General features: G+C 47.2%; 1 protein-coding gene across 7 annotated transcripts in view; it reads left to right on the top strand.

The window, feature by feature from the left end:
• Window positions 1-1,595: 1,595 nt before the first annotated feature.
• Window positions 1,596-13,904, top strand: part of cntrl (centriolin) — a 183,972-nt gene continuing 171,663 nt past the window's right edge. For 3 of the 7 annotated variants that reach the window (XM_055659764.1, XM_055659768.1, XM_055659761.1), the window contains exons 1-2: window positions 4,191-4,321; window positions 4,588-4,634. The gene's annotated coding sequence lies outside the window, so the exon portion shown is untranslated. Of the gene's footprint in view, window positions 2,865-2,916; window positions 3,152-4,190; window positions 4,322-4,587; window positions 4,635-6,329; window positions 6,351-13,904 lie in introns of those variants that run through there. The other 4 variants (XM_055659765.1, XM_055659762.1, XM_055659763.1 and 1 more) reach the window with 3 other exon arrangements.

Raw genomic sequence — 13,904 nt, 5'->3', positions numbered from 1 at the left:
GGAGGCAGCGATCACATCTGCCTCACAAGGGGGCGTATCTTGAGCCCAGTGGAGGAAGAGCGAGTGTCAATTACGTAAGCTCAGCCCACGTAATTGATGCTACCTCACTCACCCTCCACGTTAGCTAGCTTCAGCAGAGCGGCGCAGGCCAAAGATCATGGAGTGCAGCAAGATATGCCACTCGGCGAAAAAATGGTCATTGGGAAGGTAGACTTTGTCAGTACATTAGAAAGTTATTAGATTTTTTTGAAAAATAGATCTATGCTTATCACAAAATAAAGTCATAATTTTTTGTACTTCTGTACATTTTTGTTTAGTTCATGTAAGGCAGGAGTCTCCAAAATATGGCCCGTGGGACACATCAGGCCCACCACCCAAATTTTTAAGCTCAGGTTCGAGTCGGGGAGCGTGGCGGCCCGGGGCTGCTCTTAGTGTTGTTACCGGTTAGATCCCTCGAATTGTCAGAGCCGAGACATCACAGGGCCGCCACGAAGAAGGGTGCAATTGTGCGGTGGGGGTGTTGGCGGCGGTCTGAATGGGACGGCTGCGGGTTATAACGTGCCATCGTTCCTCTCTGCCCATTCTCTCTCTGCCCATTCTCCCCCTCTCCCAAATTCTCTCTCCCTTCTCATTCTTTCCCCCCTTCTCTCTCCCTCTTTTCCCTCCTTCTATCTCTCCCTTCTCCCTCCCCCTTCTCTCTCCCCCCCCCCCTCTCTCTCTCCCCTCCCCTCCCCCCCTTCTCTCTCTCTCCCCCCTTCTCTCTCCCCCCTTCTCTCTCTCTCTCCCCCCTCTCTCCTCTCCCTCTCTATCTCTCTCTCTCTCTCTCCTCCCCCCCTCTCTCTCTCTCTCTCCCCCTTCTCTCTCTCTCCCCCCCTTCTCTCTCTCTCTCCCCCCCTCTCTCCCCTCTCTCTCTCCCCCCTCTCTCTCTCTCTCTCCCCCTCTCTCTCTCTCTCTCTCTCCCCCTCTCTCTCTCTCTCTCTCTCTCTCTCTCTCTCTCCTCTTCTCTCTCTCTCTCCCCTTCTCTCTCTCTCTCTCCCTCTCCTCTCTCTCTCCCTCCCCTCTCTCTCTCCCCCTCTCTCTCCCCTTCTCTCTCCCCTTCTCTCTCTCTCCCCTTCTCTCTCTCTCTCTCCCCTTCTCTCTCTCTCTCCCCTCTCTCTCTCCCCCTCTCTCTCTCCCCCTCCTCCTCTCTCCCTCCTCTCTCTCTCTCTCCCTTCCCTCTCTCCTTCCCCTCCCTCTCTCTCCCCCCTTCTCTCTCTCCCTCCCCTTCTCTCCTCTCTCTCCCTCTCCCTCTCTCTCCCCCCTTCTCTCTCTCCCCCCTTCTCTCTCCCCCTCTCTCTCTCCCCCTCTCTCTCTCTCTCCCCCCCTCTCTCTCTCTCTCTCTCTCTCTCTCTCTCTCTCTCTCTCTCTCTCTCTCTCTCTCTCTCTCTCTCTCTCTCTCTCTCTCCCTCCCCCTCTCTCTCTCTCTCCCCCTTCTCTCTCTCTCTCTCTCTCTCTCCTTCTCTCTCTCTCTCTCTCCTTCTCTCTCTCTCTCTCTCTCTCCTCTCTCTCTCTCCCCCCTTCTCTCCCTCTCTTTCTCTCTTTCCCTTCTCCCCCAGCCCTTCTCTCTCTCTCTCCTTCCCAGCCACGGCTCCACTCCTCTCTCTCCTCTGGAAGACGCGGTGATCAATACAGGAAGGGCCAGGCCACTGATACTAACCAGAGCCTCCCCAGCCATTGACCTCACCGCACGTCACTGCCCCGACAGTCCTTTCAGGTTAGGCAGAGGTTCACTTGCACCTCCTCCAACCTCATCTACTGTACCCGTTGTTCAAGATGTTGACTCTTATACATCGGCGAGACCAAACACAGACTGGGCGATCGTTTCGCAGAACACCTTCGCTCAGCCCATGTGAACCAACCTGATCTCCCAGTTGCTGGACACTTTAATTCTCCTTCGACATTCCTAGACCTTTCTGTCCTTGGTCTCCTCCATTGTCAGAGTGAGACTAAACACAAAGAACAGCATCTCATATTTCGCTTGGGCAGCTTACAGCCCAGTGGTATGACTTTTGATTTATCTCACTTCAGGTAGCCCCGGCATTCCCTCTGAAGAAGGGTTTTTCGGCCCGAAAAGTTGCCAATCTCCTTCGCTCCACAGATGCTGCTGCACCCACTAAGTTTCTCCAGCATTTTTGTTTAACCTCTCTCTCTATCCCTCCCCCACCAAAGTCACACTAGCTTTTCATTTTCACCCTACAAACAGCTCACTTACGGTAAATGGTAAAGAAAACGGCTTGTTTTCTTTACCATCCTTACTTTTTTGCATATCTTTCATTCATTGTTCTTTATCTCTCCACATCACCATTGATATCACTTGTTTCCCTTATCCCTAACCATTCTGAAGAAGGGTCTCGTCCTGAAACGTCACCCATTCCTTCTCTCCAGAGATGCTGCCTGTCCCGCTGAGTTACTCCAGCTTTTTGTTTCTATCTTCGGTTTAAACTAGCACCTACAGTTCCTTCTTACACATACCTCCTCTGGTAGCTCATTCCATATACCTAACAGCCTCTGAGCGAAGAAATTGCCCCTCTGGTTTCTATTAAATCTTTCCCCTCACACAATTATGACTTCTGATTCTTCATTCCACTACCCTGGGTAAAAGTGTGCATTCATCCTATCTCTTCCCCTCATGCCGTCTTTTCACAGCACATTCACTGAGTGATTTGAATTTTAAAGTCCCACCCCGGCTGGTATGGTGGAAACAGAACACCCATCCCTACATTAACAGAGGGTGTGGGTGTCAATGCAATGACCACACAGTGCAAGTGCACACCACTCTTCATGCACAACCCACGCATAAGTGTTCCTCATCTCATGGAGACTAGGTATGTTGCAAAACTTACCTTCAGCTGCGCTGCAGTTCTGCTGCTGCCCGTGTGCGCGACTTTGGCGCCTTTGAGAGGGGGGCGGGTTTAAAACGCGATTTTCTCTAGGCTGTTGAAATCGATGTTGTTCAGCCTACTTAGTTGCTGACGAAAAATCGCTGCGAAATTCGTTCGCTGCAGGTATTTTTAAACTAAATTGGATTATTTAATTGTTATAGATTAAAAATCAACCTCTAAAGCTGCGAACCCCGACAACGGGACGGATCTCATGTAGGGGACAAGGCAAGGTAGGTTGTTTATTTTTACATTAAAAAGGTCTTCTTAAGATCCCTTTATACAAAATGTTATGTTGCGAGTAGCTGACTTGGGGGCCCATTCAATCCCGCAGTATCTTTCATGCCGACATGGGGTACAAATTCACTGCAATGGCAGCGTTCTAAACCAGCGCGTTCCACAGAATTCCACTGGCAAGCTGATTTAAATGGCCATTAATTTACAGCAATTGAACACTAAATCCCTTCCATTTGGCCTATAAATTAATGTAAATGAGATTTAAAAATCATGTTTTATTGTGAATTCTTGTCTGAATGTTCTTTGGACACTTAGGCTATTTAAAAATGTTAGTCTTTCCTTAAGAAATGGATAGATGTTTAGATCAAGTAATTGAATTTTGGAATTAGCTACAATTGGGTAACTAACTAATTATATGCTTTAATTTCAGGTCATCCAAGTAAGATTGTTTCATATTTGTTTCCGAATGCTTCAATCTATAATAACTGAAAATGTCTTTCAGTTCTCTTAATTTTTAATAAAGTTATGGGCTTTACTGTCCTCGATCACAGCTTTTGTGTTAAGTCAATGGAAAATCAATAGGGAACAAGATGCTAATTTCCGAGTATGAAAATGGCCATAACTTTTTTAATACTGAAGATATGAAAGTGAATTAGGTGTCAAATTAAACTTCGTTTTATGCTTTATCTGGTGGATAAATTGCAGACTTGATTTTTAAAATCTCAACATTTTGTAACATTGCTATAGAGACTATTATCCCCACATGTAAAAATATGGGGAGTGTAAGGGTGATGATTCAATAATTACACAGAGTGTAAGTGGAGCAATGCAATGTCGGCAGCTGTAGAAAATGGACCAGGGAGAAATCAGCTCACCGTCAGTTCTCGGGAACAGAACTCTTGATGCTGACGGTTTCGTTGCTGACTCGTGGCCAAAGCTCCTCTAGAATCTTTGCTAATGGCCATGGCGCCCTGGGCGGTTGGAAAGGCGGGAGCCGCGCCGCGCGCCCGGCGGGAGGGGGAGGGGGAGGGCGCAGGCGCAGGCGCGCGCCACCACCACCTCACCAAACAAACATGGCGTCGGCCAACGGTTGCGCGGCGCAGCCCGCCCTCACCTGTGGTCCCGTTACCGACTGACTAACTGAGCGGCTGCAGCGGGCACCACAGGTACAATCATCCCAGATTTTTTAAAAAAGAGACCTCCTATTTTGATATGGTCATTTATATTGCATCGTGTATCGGAATTAAAGGGGGGCGTGGGGGGGGAGGGATGGAGCGTAGAAGCGTTACCATGTCAACCGATGGCCGACACAAACTCCCACATAAAGCGTTGGGGCTGAACAGGCAGGCGGCGATTCCGCTTCTGGAGGGTTTAAATGGGCAACAAACTCCGAAATATTAATTGCCCTCACTTATAAAAATTACTTTTGCAGCAAAGACGTTTATGGTGGATTGGTGACGTGTCGGAATTCCAATGTTGGTGAGTGAATTCTATCCACGCATCAATTTTTTAATTAAAAAAACATTGACAAGAGGACTGAGGGTGGTAGTGGTTAAACCCATCGACTCTTCTTTGCACATCCGGCAGGAACCTGCATGTACTTTTAAAATATATTTGTTGATGCACTGGAACGCCGTCCCTGTTTAGAAGTTAGTACATTGCGGATGAGGACGAACATTATGCCCTCCATAATGTTTGGGACAAAGACAGATCATTTTTTTATTTGCCTCTGTACTCCGCAATTTGAGATTGGTAATAGAAAAAAAATCATATGTGGTTAAAGTGTACATCGTCAGATATAAATAAAAGCCATTTTTATACATTTTAGCTTCACCATGTAGAAATTACAGCTGTGTTTACACATCGTCTCCCCATTTCAGGACACCTAAATGTTTGGGACACATGGCTTCACAGGTGTTTGTAATTGCTCAAGTGTGTGTAATTGCCTCAATGCAGGTAAAAGAGAGCTCTCAGCACCTACTCTTTCCTCCAGTCTTTCCATCACCTTTGAAAACCTTTATTGCTGTTTATCAACATGAGGACCAAAGTTGTGCCAATGAAAGTCAACAAAGCCATTATGAGACTGAGAAGCACGAATGAAACTGTTGGAGACATCAGCCAAACCTTAGGCTTGCCAAAATCAATGTTTGGAACATCATTAAGAAGAAAGAGAACATTGGTGAGCTTACTAATTGCAAAGGGACTGGCAGGCCAAGGAAGTCCTCCACAGCTGATGACAGAGGAATTATCTCTACAATAAAGAAAAATTCCCAAACACCTGTCCGACAGATCAGAAACGTGCTTCGGTAGTCAGGTGTGGATTTGTCAATGACCACTGTCCACAGAAGACTTCATGAACAAATACAGAGGCTACAGTACAAGATGCAAACCACTGGTTAGCTGCAAAAATAGGATGGCCAGGTTACAGTTTGCCAAGAAGTGCTTAAAAGAACAACCACAGTTCTGGAAAAGGCCTTGTAGATAGATGAGATGAAGATTAACATATCATAACTTAACTAGTGATGGCAAGAGCAAAGTATGGAGGAGAGAAGGAACTGCCCAAGATCCAAAGCATACCACCTCATCTGAGAAATACGGTGGTGGGGGTGTTATGGCCTGGGCATGTATGGATGCTGAAGGTATTGGCTCACTTATTGTCATTGATGATACAACTACTGATGATAGTAGCATAATTAATTCTGAAGTGTATAGACGCATCCTATCTGATCAAGTTCAAACAAATGCCTCAAAACATTGGCTGGAGGTTCATTCTACAGCAAGACAATGATCCCAACCATACTGCTAAAGCAATAAAGGAGTTTTTCAAAGCTAAAAAATGGTGGACTGAAATGGGGGGGGGGGGACTGTATAAACACAGCTGCAATTTCTACAAGGTGAAACCAAAATGTGTAAAAATGGCCTTTATTACAATGTGTACTTTAACCACATGTGATTTTTTTTTCCTTCTCTATTACAATAGATAATTGTATTGTATATCTTTATTGTCATTTCCTGAGTATTCACATACCCAGAGGAAACAAAAAAACGTTGCTCAAACCAATGTCCATTCAGTGTGCATTAAAAATAAATATAAATAAAAATACATATCATGAACAAATTTAACACTCTACTAAACATTCAACAGGCGTTCCGATCGGCAGCGGCACGACAGTGGCTCTGCTGCAGTGTGTTCAGGTTGGTGGTTGGTGCGCGATACTTTGGCAGGGGGCAAAGACCGTTTGTCAGTCTTATAGCCTGCGGGAAGAAGCTGAGGAGCATCCTGCTGGTTTTGCAGCTAATGCTCCTGTACCTCTTCCCAGATGGCAGGATGGAGAATATGTGATGCGATGGGTGGTAGCGGTCTTTGATGATGGAGATGGCTCTGCTGATACATCTCTTCCTGTATATGTCCAGCAGGAAAGGTAGTGGAGCACCAATAATCCTGCTGGCGGTCTTCACAATCCTGTCAAGTTGGTGTCGTTTGTACGCCTTGCAGCTCACGAACCAGGAAGTGATGCCGTAGGTCAATGTGCTCTCGATTGTCCCCCTATAAAAAGTCCATAGGTGTGTAGTGGGGAGACCTGCTTTACGTAGTCTACGGAGAGGGTGTGGTCGCTGCTGGGCTCTCTTGACCAGTGCTGTGGTGTTGGCCGTGGACGTCAGGTCATCTGACAGGTGTAGTCCTAGGAACTTCACATTGCTGACCCTTTCCACATCAGCTCCATCGATGTGCAGAGGTGTATGGTGTTGTTTCCCCGCCCTCCTGAAGTCACCCACCATCTCCTTAGTTTTTCCCACGTTGAGAATGAGGTTGTGGGATTTGCACCAACCTGTGAGCAGCTCCACCTCCATCCTGTACGCTGACTCATCATTGTCACTGATGAGACCCACCACTGTTGTGTCATCAGCGAACTTGTTGATGAAGTTGTTGTTGAGTCTAGCAGTGCAGTCGTGTGTCAGCAGACTAAACAGCAGGGGGCTTAGGACACAGCCTTGGGGTGAGCCAGTGCTCACGGCTATAGTTTTTGATGTCCTACTGCCCACCCTGACTGTCTGCTGCCGTTGCGATAGAAAGTTCAGGACCTAGTTGCATGTGCCAGCATCAACCCCCAATAGCTCCAACTTCTCCACCAGCTGCTGCGGAATGATTGTATTAAAAGCAGAGCTGAAGTCTATGAAGAGGATCCTGGCATAAGTATTTTTCCAATCAAGGTGTGACAGTACGAGGTGTACGACAATAATAGGTGCAGGATTAGGCCATTCGCACACCCCCCCCCCTCCCCTCCCTCTCCTCTCCTCCTCTCCCCAACATTGGGAACGTGTTTCCTGCCGCTAGTGTCCAATCCCTTAATAATCTTATGTTTCAATGAGAGCCGCTGTCATCCTTCTAAACTCCAGTGTATACAAGCCCAGTCGGTCCATTCTATCAACATATGACAGTCTTGCAATCAACCTTGTGAACCTATGCTGCACTCCCTCAATAGCATGAATGTCCCTCCTTAAATTTCCTCCACAACACTCCAGGTGTGGTCTCACTGGGGCCCTGTCAAACTGCAGAAGGACCACGTTGCTCCTATACTGAACTCTTGTTATAAATGCCAACATGCCATTAGCTTCACTACCTGCATGCTAATGCACCTGTCCCACGTACCAAACCTGAACGGAAACCTCTGGAGACTTTGCGCCCCACCCAAGGTTTCTGTGCGGTTCCCGGATGTTGCAGGTGGTTGCCGGAGGTTGCAGGTAGTGGAAGCAAGTAGGGAGGCTGACAAAAACCTCCGGGAACCGCACGGAAACCTTGGGTGGGGCGCAAAGTCTCCAGAGATTTCCGTTCAGGTTTCCTAAGTGGGACAGGGGCATTACTTTCAGTGACTGGTGAACAAGGACCCCCCAGATCTTGTTGTACTTCCCCTTTTCCCAACTTGACACCATTCAGATAATAATCTGCCTTCCTGTTTTTGCCACCAAAGTAGATAACCTCACATTTATCCACATTAAACTGCATCTGCCCATTCTTCACCCAACCTGTCCAAGTTACCCTGCATCCTCATAGCATCCTCCTCACAGTTCATACTGCCACCCAGCTTTGTGTCATCTGCAAATTTGCTAATGTTACTTTTAATCCCTTCATCAAAATCATTAATGTATATTGTAAATAGCTGCAGTCCCAGCACTGAGCCTTGCGGTACCCAGGGCTCTCAATTAAACTTTTTTTCCCTGTTGCCATCCGGGCAACCTTGGCAGCTGTTTATGTTGCCAAATGACAGTTTAGGTGGTAATTTAAGACGGCTTGCATGACGCGTGCGATAATGTGCTCGGACGAAGTGCGTAGTTACCAGTCGGAATTATGCTCAATGAAGCATTCATATATTATTTCTGCTTCAAATAAAGTCACAAACTAAACTTATTCACCAATCAAGACATGATATATACCACAATGACATGCAGCAAAATTATAATACAGTATCTTAACTCTTTTTACACATTGCAATGAATGCAATTTCTATTATTTCTTTCCACTTCCAAACAAAATTCTGGTTGGATTATTCAGCTTATGATCAATCTCGGTGGGACCAAGCGTAGGCTTTGCGATTGCTTCGCACAACGCCTCCACTCAGTTCGCAATAACCAACCTGATCTCCTGGCGGCTCAGTACTTCAACTCCCCCTTCCATTCTGAATCCGAACTTTCTGTCCTGGCCTCCTCCATGGCCAGAGTGATGCCCACCGCAAATTGGAGGAACAGCACCTCATATTTCACGTGGGTAGTTTACACCCCAGCGGTATGAACAGTGGCTTCTGCAATTTCAGGTAGTCCTTGCTTTCTCCCTCCTTCCCCTCCCATTCCCACCTCTCCCACGGCCTACTGTCTCCGCTTCTTCCTTTCTTTCTTTCTTCCCCCCTTTCCCCCCCCCTCCCCCCCCCCCCCCCCCCCCCCAACATCAGTCTGAAGAAGGATCTCGACCCAAAGCATCGACTATTCCTTCGCTCCATAGATGCTGCCTCACCCACTGATTTTCTCCAGATTTTTTTGTCTACCAATGGGATCCCAACACTGGCCATATCTTCCCATCTCCTCCCCTGTTGGCTTTCTGCAGAGACCGCTCCCTCCGTACCTCCCTGGTCAATTCATCCCTTCCCACTCAAATCGCCCCCTCTCCTGCATTTTCCCTTGCAACCGCAGGAAATGCTACACTTCGCTTTACCTCCCCCCTTGACTCCATTCAAAGATCCAAGCAGTCTTTCCAGGTGCGGCAGAGGTTCACCTGCACCTCTTCCAACCTCATCTATTGCATCCGCTGCTCTAGATGTCAGCTGCTCTACATCGGTGAGACCAAGCGTAGGCTTGCCGATCGCTTCGCCCAACACCTCCGCTCGGTTCGCAATAACCAACCTGATCTCCCGGTGGCTCAGCACCAACTCCCCCTCCCATTCCGAATCCAACCTTTCTGTCCTGGACCTCCTCCGAGGCCAGAGTGAGGCCCACCATAAATTGGAGGAGCAGCACCTCATATTTTGCTTGGGCAGTTTACACCCCAGCAGTATGAACATTGACTTCTCCAATTTCAGGTAGTCCCTGCTTTCTCCTCCCCTTCCCAGCTCTCCCTCAGCACACTGTCTCTGCCTCTTCCTTTCTTCTTCCCGTTCCCCACCCACCCTCACATCAGTTTGAAGAAGGGTCTCGACCCGAAACGCCTATTGCCTTCGCTCCATAGATGCTGCCTCACCCGCTGAGTTTCTCTAGCATTTTTGTCTACCATTCACACAAGTTCTGTTATCCCACTTTCCTCACCCACTCCCTACACATTAGGGGCAATTTTAGAGACAAGTTAACCTACATAGCCAATGCATCTTTGGGATGTGTGAGGAAACCCACACAATTGCAGGTTGAATGTGTAAATCCACCACAGACAGTGCCCGAGGACAGGGTCGAACACAGATCTCTGGCGTGTGAGGCAGCAAGTCCACCAGCTGTGCCACTATATTTTATTTTCCAACACACAAAAAATTATACGGTGATAACTTTGGTTTCTAAAAATAAGAAACTAGCCATTTTCAGTCTTAAATCTCTAAGTGATGCTATGATCCCCTTTGCAGCTACTGTATGTTTTAATTCAGTTCAAGACTATGGGGCAGTACATTGGCCATAAAGTTGCTGCCTAAAAGTGCCAGAGACCTGGAATTGATCCTGAATATGGGTGCTGTGTGTATGGAGTTTGCTCCTTTTCCCTTTGATTGCATCAGTTTTCTCCGGGTGCTCTTGTTTCCTTCCACATTCCACAAAGGTGTGCAGCAACCCAAAATATAGTGTTTTCCTTTTGACCAGAGATTCTGTCTGACCTGTTGAGTTATTCCATCTTTTTGTGTCTATCTTCAGTTTACATCAGCATCTGCAGTTCCTTCCAACACACACAATACTATACAATAGAACTTTATTAATCCCAGGAGGGAAATTGTGTGTGTTTGTGTGTGTGTGGAGGTATATAACTCACACACACACACACACACACCACACACACATATATTTTCATATATAAATATACACTTTTGTTTTCTTGTTTATAACATTGTTTACATATTCTGTTGAGCTGCTGCAAGTAAGGATGTCATTGTTCTAACTGGGACGTGAGAGAATAAAACACTCTTGACTCTTGACTTACGTCGCGAATGTGTGGGATAGAACTAGTATACGGGTGATTGGTGGTCGGCGTGGACTCGGTGGGCATTAGTTCCTGTTTCCACGCTGTATCTTTAAATTAAACTAAAAACACTAAAACCAGAGGGAGTCTAAAGAAGGGTCTCTACACGAAACATCACCCAATTTCTTCTATCCAGAGATGCTGGCTGCTCAATGGAGTTCCACCGCACAATTAAAGCATGGAATAGTCTTCAACCTACCATAGTTACCCAACCAGACCCAACTAAATTTAAGGTAGCTCTTTTTTCCTCAAGAACCCTTTTTTGCTTAAGTCCAAGTCAAGAGTCAAGAGAGTTTTATTGTCATGTGCCCCAGATGGGGCAATGAAATTCTTGCTTGCTGTAGCACAACAGAATATGTAAACATAATACAGAACAGGAGATAAAAGTTTAATGTGTTTATATACCATAGACCATTTATATACAATAAATAAACAGATAAAGTGCAATAGGCTGTTATTGTTCAGAGTTTGGTGATGCCCCCCCCCCACCACCTCCAGTTTAAATTTCATTTAGAATATTTTTTGAGGACCAGGAAACCAAGAAGCAAGAGTTACTCCAGCTCCAGGGAGTGGTTCTGCGTTGGTTTTCGGCGGCGAAGCGGCGATCGGACAATAATGGCGGCCAGATCTCCCACAATGCAAAGGGAGGGAGAAAGTGCCCGACGCCAACCAGTTACCTTGGCAGTGCGCATGTGCAGGGCGGCCGATGATGTGCTGGCTGTGACAGTGCGCATGTGCAGGGGGAGGATGTGATGGCCGTGACAGTGCGCATGTCAGGGCTCTCGCTTAACTTTTGTTCCCTGTTGCCAGCCGGGCAACCTTGGCAGCTTTTTAGGTTGCCAAATGACAGTGTAGGTGCTCATTTAAGACGGTTTTGCATGACGCGTGCGATAATGTGCTCGGGCAAAGTGTGTAGTTACCAGTCGGAATTATACTCAATGAAGCATTCACATATTATTTCTGCTTCAAATAAAGTCACAAACTAAACATATTCACCAATCAAGACCTCATATATCCCACAATGACATGCAGCAAAATTATAATACAGTATCTCAACTCTTTGTACACATTGCAATTAATGCAATTTCTATTGTTTCCACTTCCAAACTAAAATGTGGTTGGATTATTCAGCGTATGATCAACCTGTGTCAATAAATCCTGGACCATGGTAACATATATGCTTAACCATGCACACTACAGATTGATGCAAGCATGTTTTCTGTGAAGGACTGAAAATTACCATAACATGGCCATAGCATGGGTCGTTATTGCTATTGGTACAGAATCACTCTCGCTTCCCACATAATTTATCCACAACAAAATATACAGATTGCAAGGAAATTTCTAAAAGGTTAAACATTACACTAACTGACAAGAGATGGCCAAAGGACATAACTGCAGCAAATGTTCTTTTGGTAATATATTTAAAGGTGTCAAGACGCCACATTTCCAGACATTCAGATTAGATGTACGTGTTGTGAACAGCAATGAAGATACCCAGTTTGTAAGCACCAGATTTAAATAAAATTATTGATAAACGCTTTTTCCATCATTCCCACTTCAGAATTAACGTTAAAATTTCAACTGAAATATCTCCTGACCAAATTTGTGATGTATATGATCGACTGTAGAAGTAAAACCTGGATAAATCCAACGTATAGGTGTGAATGTTGCTCATTAAATAACTACAGTACTGATACTCCATATTAAGAGCATTGATTTGCCGTTAAAATGAATTCTGTAATAATGTGTCAACGGCAGCAGTGACAATCGAACCCTGCGGTTTTAATGTTTCACGTGTTCACGTGATATAATTAATCCATCTTTATGGACTAAAACAAACATTTCCAGCACAATAGGGTCAGGGAGTGGTGTGTGTGTGTGGATCAGTGCGGGGTGGATAGATGGCGGGGGTGGGGGGTTAGAAGGCAGTCGGTGCAGAATGGATGGATTGAGGCGGGTGAATTAGTTTGTGTTGATTGGAGTAGGTAAAATTGTGAGGGGAGAGTACGGGGGATGTCAATGGTGTTGAATGGGGGGGTTCAGTACGGGATGGATGGGGTAGACAAAAGTGCTGGAGAAACTCAGCGGGTGAGGCAGCATCTATGGAGCAAAGGAAATAGGCAACGTTTCTTGTCGAGACCCTTCTTCAGACTGTTCCCCCCATTCTTCTTGAATGGGAGGATCAGTACAGGATGGATGGGAGGGAGGGAGGTCAGCACAGGATGAATGGGGGGAGGTGGATCAGTACAGTGTGGATCGGAGGGTCCGTGCAGGATGAATGAGTGGTCACTACAGGATGAATGAGGAAGGTGCAGGGTAAATGGAGGGTGGGTCAGTACGGGATGAATGTGTGGATTAGTACAGGATGGATGGGGGATCAGTACAGGATGGATGTAGGAGAAGTGCAGGATGGATGGGAAGGGGGGTAAGTCCAGGATGAATTGGGGGACCAGTGTGTATGGATGGGGGGGGGGGGGGGGTGGCAGGAGAATCAATGCGAGGTCGATAGGGTGATCAGCGCAGGATGAATAGATTGGGGGGGGGGGGGGAGGGGGAGGGGAGCACAGGGGATGTCAGTGGGGAATGAATAGAGGCGGGAATGGGGATCAGTGAAGGATGAACAGGAGGGGTCCCAGGATAAGGGAGGGGGGGGGGGGGTGGAGGGAGGCTGGGGGCGTGCAGAGAGAGGGGGGGGGGGGGGGGGGGGTGGGGGGGGGGGGGGGGGGGGGCGAGCGAGGTGGGGAGGAAGGAAGGTCAGCGTTCCTCGGACAACATCGTCCCGCTGCCTTGGCCGTTGGGATTTCCTCGCCACCGCCTCTCTCCCAACAGCAAGGAGCGGTGCAGCTCAAAGATCCTATAGCTATGGGATCTTTGGTGCAGCTGCTTCAGAAGGGTTGGAGCGAATGACGGGTCCCACACAGTGGCAGCAGCGTGCGGGCGGGTTTGTTTTGAAAGCGCCGTTAGCGGGTTTGCAAGCAGCGGCCCTTATCAGGGCCGGCGGGGTGTGGGAGGAGATGGAGCCGCTGTCGCGGTGGCTGCTGCCGCTG

The sequence above is a fragment of the Leucoraja erinacea genome, chromosome 31, assembly GCF_028641065.1.
Source record: "Leucoraja erinacea ecotype New England chromosome 31, Leri_hhj_1, whole genome shotgun sequence".
NCBI lineage: Eukaryota > Metazoa > Chordata > Chondrichthyes > Rajiformes > Rajidae > Leucoraja > Leucoraja erinaceus.
Note: the sequence above shows the minus strand (reverse complement) of the source record. Positions and strands in the feature narration are given on the sequence as shown.